General features: G+C 36.3%; 1 pseudogene; it reads left to right on the top strand.

Annotated features, from left to right (window-relative positions):
• Positions 1 to 1,870: 1,870 nt before the first annotated feature.
• On the top strand, positions 1,871 to 3,885 carry LOC135847503 (merlin-like; annotated as a pseudogene).
• Positions 3,886 to 6,185: the final 2,300 nt, after the last annotated feature.

Raw genomic sequence — 6,185 nt, 5'->3', positions numbered from 1 at the left:
AAATAAGTCCTAAAATTAACATTTATAAAATTTGAAATTTTTTTTTCCAAGTTGTATTTTCATTTCATTGCAAATCCAAAATTTTAACCAATTTGGCCCAATGTTTGGACCCCTCTCCCCCGCCCCAAATTAAAAAGCCAACAGGCCAATTCTTAAGGACCCCAAATTTGAAGAAATGAGTCCTAAAATCAACATTATTATTATAAAATTTGAAACATTTTTGTTCCAAGTTGCATTTTTATCGCAAATCCAAACTTTCAGCCGATTCGTCCTGCCGAAATATGCCTTAAAAATCAATTTTTGGACCCCCTCCAAAGTCTTATGAACTTTTTTATTCGTCTTAAGTATTCTATTGAGGTAAGAAAGCTTATTTTTTAAATTGAAAACTCTCAAGGAGTACTTTTCAGGAAAAATATATTAAACGTCCAATTTTTGAATATCAGGGGCCCAAATTTGGGGACATGGGTCTTGAAATCAAAATTCTAATAATTCTAAAAATTGTTTTTCTTTTCAAAATTGAGTTTTAATTTTGAATTCAAAATTTGAACCAATTTAGTTCTATGGGGGGCCCGAAATTATATGCTTTAAAAACCAAATTTTTGGACCTCTCCAAAACCAAAGTTCTAAAAATTTTCATTCTACACCTAATATAAATCTATAAAGCTGAGTTTGTTTTTTTTTTCAATTGAAAGCTTTCATGGAACTTTCCGGATAAATTGTAGCGAAGGGTCGTTTTTTTATTTAGAAGGTCCCAAATTCGAAAAAAGGGTCCTAAAATATGCATAGGTACATTTTTCTTATAAAAAAATGTCTGTCAATAACTTAAATCCAAACTTTGAACCGATTTGGCTCCGTGATAAATGTATCCCAAAAACCAAAATGTTTGGTATTTTTGAACCCCCTCCACCAAAATTTTGAAAAACTACCATTTATTTGCCCCCCCATCCTACTGGGAGGTATATGATATCTAAAAATCAAACAACGGTTCATGTACCGAAACGGCTCAGCGAGGTGGCTGGCTCACCCCAACCCCTTCCAGTATTTTGCGATATTTCATCTCAAAACAGATGAAAACCCCTCAAAAAGTGGATTTTCGGGTTTTTGGGTCTCAAATTTGGAAAAAGGGTCCCAAAATATGCATATTTTTTTTTTTGGAAAAAAAGTCAATTCGAATTGCGGTAACTCGAATCGAAACTTTGAACCCATTTGACTCCATAGGAACCGAGATATGCGTCCCAAAAACCAAATTTTCGATATTTTTGAACCCCCTACACCAAAATGTTGAAAAAGTACCAATTATTTGGTCTCCCCCTTACTGGGAGGTACTTATATGATAAAAACCAAACAATGGTTCGAGTCACGAAGCGGCTCAGCGTCCAGCGAGATGACCCTCCCTTTCCTCCTCCAGTATTTTATGATATTCAAAACAAATTACGAGTAAAACACCTCGAAAAGTTATTTTCTTGATTTTTCACCTCAACCCTGACCCACTACTTCAAAAAATTTGAAAAATAATACCAAAAGTACTACGGATTGAGGCCGACATTTCGTCAATAAAAGCCCAAAAAATCTACCCCCAAAGCCTTCAAGTATGGAGTAATACAATTTGAAATTTTACTCCGGGCTTTTCCGCTATAATAAGTACCAAAAAAAAAGTCAAAAAAAATTCAAAATTTCATAACTTTTACTCAACACGGTGATGAATTTGAAAAATTTTCATATTTAAAAAAAAAACACATAATTTATTCTCAAAGGAAACAGAAGAAAAGAGAATCGAGATCAAAAATGTTTTTCGACTCCACAATTTTTCACTTTCGCTTTTTTTTACCCAGTCAAAGAAAGTCGTGAAAAACCTATACACTCAAATAGACGATGATCGAAAACCTATAAACACATAGTAACGTTCAATCAGTGAAGTTATAATTATTAATTTGTGAATCGATAAGATTACCATATATTTTTTACTTAGATAAATAATCATCCAAATTAATTACTTACACGAGTTCAAAGGTCAAAACCTAGAAATTAACGACCTGATAAAGCCATCATGGTAAGTTGCCTTGATTTTTTTGTATGTATGTACATAAAATACCTAACTATATAAACTTCATCGTCAGAATTTCAACCAAATATGTCCTATATATCGAATTTCAGCTCGGAAAACGTATCTATTCACTCGAGGGCAAGCAAATATCGCTACCAGTTCCACCGTTCATGCGATCCAAACCTAAAACCTTTCCTGTCAAAGTCTGCACTCTGGATTCCGAACTGCAGTTCGATGTTGAAAACAAAGTCACCGGTCAAGAGTTATTCTTCATCGTTTGCAGAAAAATTGACCTCAGAGAAACTTGGTATTTTGGTCTACAGTTCGAGGATGAAAAAGGATTCACTAATTGGGTAAAATCTGATAGAAAAGTTCGTGACCAAATCGATATTAAGGAGGTGCCAGTATGTTTCAAGTTACGAGTTAAATTTTATCCGGAGAATGTGGTCGAAGATTTGATTCAAGATGTAACCCAGCATTTATTTTTCCTACAAGTCAAGCAATCCATCTTAAAATGCGACAGTTATTGCCCTCCAGAACCAGCTGTTCTCCTTGCTTCTTACGTGGTCCAGTCAAAACATGGAGACTACGACGAATCAATGTATAAATCCGACGAGAACAACGTCCTCCTGCCTATCGACGAATTACTCCCTCAACGAGTTGTAGATCAATACGAGACAACTCACGAAGAATGGCAAAACAAGATAAAAATCTGGCACTGTGGTCATCGAGGAGTATTCCAAGACGAAGCTGAACTCGAATACTTGAAAATCGCCCAAGATCTGGAAACATTCGGAGTAACTTATTTCCCAGTGAATACGAAAAAAGGACTCGACCTATGGTTAGGAGTCAGCGCCCTCGGACTCAACGTCTACGATAAAGATAACAAACTGCATCCGAAAGCCAGCTACCCTTGGGCCAAAATCCACCACATCAATTTCGACAAAAAGACCTTCGTAATAAAACCGATTCTCGAATCGGCTCCAAATCTCGTCTTCTTCTCGCCGAATCCTCAAATCCTCGAAGATATCTTCGAACTAAGCACTGGTAATCGTGATTTATACATGAAACGCCGGAAACCAGATACAGCCGAAGTTCAGCAAATGAAAGCTCAAGCTAAATACAAGAAAACCAGACGATCTCGAGAACGCAGAATAATAGCTCGAGAGAAACAACTTCGAGAAACAGCTGAAAAAGAAAAACAAGTAATGGAGAAGAAACTGACTCAGTACCAAGAGGAAGCGAAAATGGCCAACGAGGCGTTCAAGAGATCCGAAGAAACTGCCGATTTGTTGGCGGAGAAAGCTCGAGTGGCTCAAGAAGAAGCGGAGCTTTTGACGTTGAAAGCTGTCGAGCTCGAATGTGAAATTGCCAAAATGCGGATTGCAGCGCTGAACACTGAGCAAGAGAAAGTACTGCTGGAGAGGAAAGCTTGGGAAGCTGAGCAACTCACTGCGAGGCTGGTAGAGGACTCGGAACGTAGAGCAGTCGAAACTGAACGAATCAAGGCGGAGTTATGCGAGGCGAAAATGGCTGAGATGGAAGCCAAAGAGAGGTTGCTCGAGTTTTTGGCTAATTTTTAAACATTTATTTCATTTTTTTTAACCTCAGGTATCTTATTACATATTGGTTAAGATTAAGTTGCGAGGAAATTTTTAAAAAAGCTCGGGTATTTAAAAAATTTATTGAAGGAGGAGTGAGGGGGAGGAGTAAAGAAGACGTAACTTTAATTTTTATACATAAAATTGATTACCATTTTATTTTACTTTTTATCATTTTTTTAAAAGTGTATTGGTTAAGGTAAAATTACAAGAAAATTAAAAAAAAATTGACTTTATGAAGTGCTCGAGTAAATTTATTTAGTAGGCTTATCACATTTTTTAGTTTTTTCCCCTACAAATACAAGTTTGGCAAAAGCAGAACTGAAGTAGCCCGAAGAGTTTTCAGAGTATTTTAGCTTGAAAAATCCTTTGTTTTGAGTGAAAAAAATCCCAGCTCTAAATATTATCTATTTACGTACCAAAAAAAAGACCTTTTTAGGCAACATTGGCAAGATACAGACTTTTTTCGGAAATTTTTGTAAAAGAAGATCCTTTTATCGAATGTTCGACAAGGAAAAAACCAATTTTTCTGCACATCGACAAAAACAGGATTTTTTTCATTTTAAGCAAATTTTGACAAAAAAAACAAGACTGTTTTTGCAAGTTCAAAAGTACCTAACCAGTTTTATGATAATTTTGGCAAAAACAGGGCTTTTTTCCAAACGTTTAGCAAAAAACACGACTTTATGGAATTTTGATAAAAAAATTGTCAAAAACACGACATTATTTCAATTTAGACAAAAATTCACACATTATTATGTGTTTTTTTTTTGTGACAACAAAATCCTAGATTTTTTCCAAAAAATTTGCTGGTGGAATAATAGAGGCCTTTTTTTTTGAAATAACGCACATAGACGACATTCGGATGTCAGAAACATGTGTCAATGACCTCAATAGACCAGACAGGATGTGGCCATGAGAAGCAAGACAACCAGTTCATTGACCTCAAGAGGCTAGACAAGTGACAAGACAACCTTGAGTGACAGACAGACAGACAGACCGGTCAACGACACACAGCATTTACATCAGTGTTAGTTCTCAAAACTTTTAAAAAACCAGTGGTAGTGACAGACACTGTTTAAAACCAGTGGTAGTGACAGACACTGTTTGAAACCAGTGGAAGTGACAGACACCGATTGAAACCTGTGGTAGTGACAGACACTGTTTAGAACCAGTGGTAGTGACAGACACTGTATATGAATACGGTGGTAATGACATACACTGTTCAAAACCAGTGGTATTAACAGACACTGTTCAAAACCAGTGTTTGTGACAGACACTATTTAAAATCAGTGGTAGTGCCAAACACTATTAAAAAACCAGTGGTAGTGACAAACACCATTTAAATCAGTGGTAGCTTTCAAATCCAAGTAGAAAACCAGTGGTAGTTTTGGCGGACAGCATTTAAATCAGTGGTAGTTCTCAATACTTTTGAAAAAACAGTGGTAGTGACAGACACTGTTTAAAACCAGTGGTAGTGACAGACACTGTTTAAAACCAGTGGTAGTGACAAACACTGTTTAGTGTTTAATACCAGTGGTAGTAACAGACACTGTTTAAAACCAGTGGTAGTGACAGACACTGTTTAAAAACCAATGGTAGGAACAGACACTATTTAAAACCAGTGGTAGTGACAGACACCATTCAAATCAGTGGTAGTTCTCAAACCTATTAAAAAACCAGTGGTAGGGACAAACACCATTTAAATCAGTGGTAGTTCTCAATACTTTTGAAAAAACAGTGGTAGTGACAGACACTGTTTAAAACCAGTGGTAGTGACAGACACTGTTTAAAACCAGTGGTAGTGACAAACACTGTTTAGTGTTTAATACCAGTGGTAGTAACAGACACTGTTTAAAACCAGTGGTAGTGACAGACACTGTTTAAAAACCAATGGTAGGAACAGACACTATTTAAAACCAGTGGTAGTGACAGACACCATTCAAATCAGTGGTAGTTCTCAAACCTATTAAAAAACCAGTGGTAGGGACAAACACCATTTAAATCAGTGGAAGTGTTGAAATCCAAGTAGAAAACCAGTGGTAGTGACAGACAGTATTTACATCAGTGGTAGTTCTCAAAACTTTTAAAAAACCAGTGGTAGTGACAGACACTGTTTTAAAACTGGTGGTAGTGACAAACACTGTTTAAAACCAGTGGTAGTGACAGACACTGTTTAAAAACCAGTGGTAGTGACAGACACTGTTTAAAAACCAATGGTAGGAACAGACACTATTTAAAACCAGTGGTAGTGACAGACACCATTCAAATCAGTGGTAGTTCTCAAACCTATTAAAAAACCAGTGGTAGTGACAAACACTGTTTAAAAACCAATGGTAGGAACAGACACTATTTAAAACCAGTGGTAGTGACAGACACCATTCAAATCAGTGGTAGTTCTCAAACCTATTAAAAAACCAGTGGTAGTGACAAACACTGTTTAAAAACCAATGGTAGGAACAGACACTATTTAAAACCAGTGGTAGTGACAGACACCATTCAAATCAGTGGTAGTTCTCAAACCTATTAAAAAACCAGTG

This window comes from Planococcus citri, chromosome 5, assembly GCF_950023065.1.
Source record: "Planococcus citri chromosome 5, ihPlaCitr1.1, whole genome shotgun sequence".
NCBI lineage: Eukaryota > Metazoa > Arthropoda > Insecta > Hemiptera > Pseudococcidae > Planococcus > Planococcus citri.
Note: the sequence above shows the minus strand (reverse complement) of the source record. Positions and strands in the feature narration are given on the sequence as shown.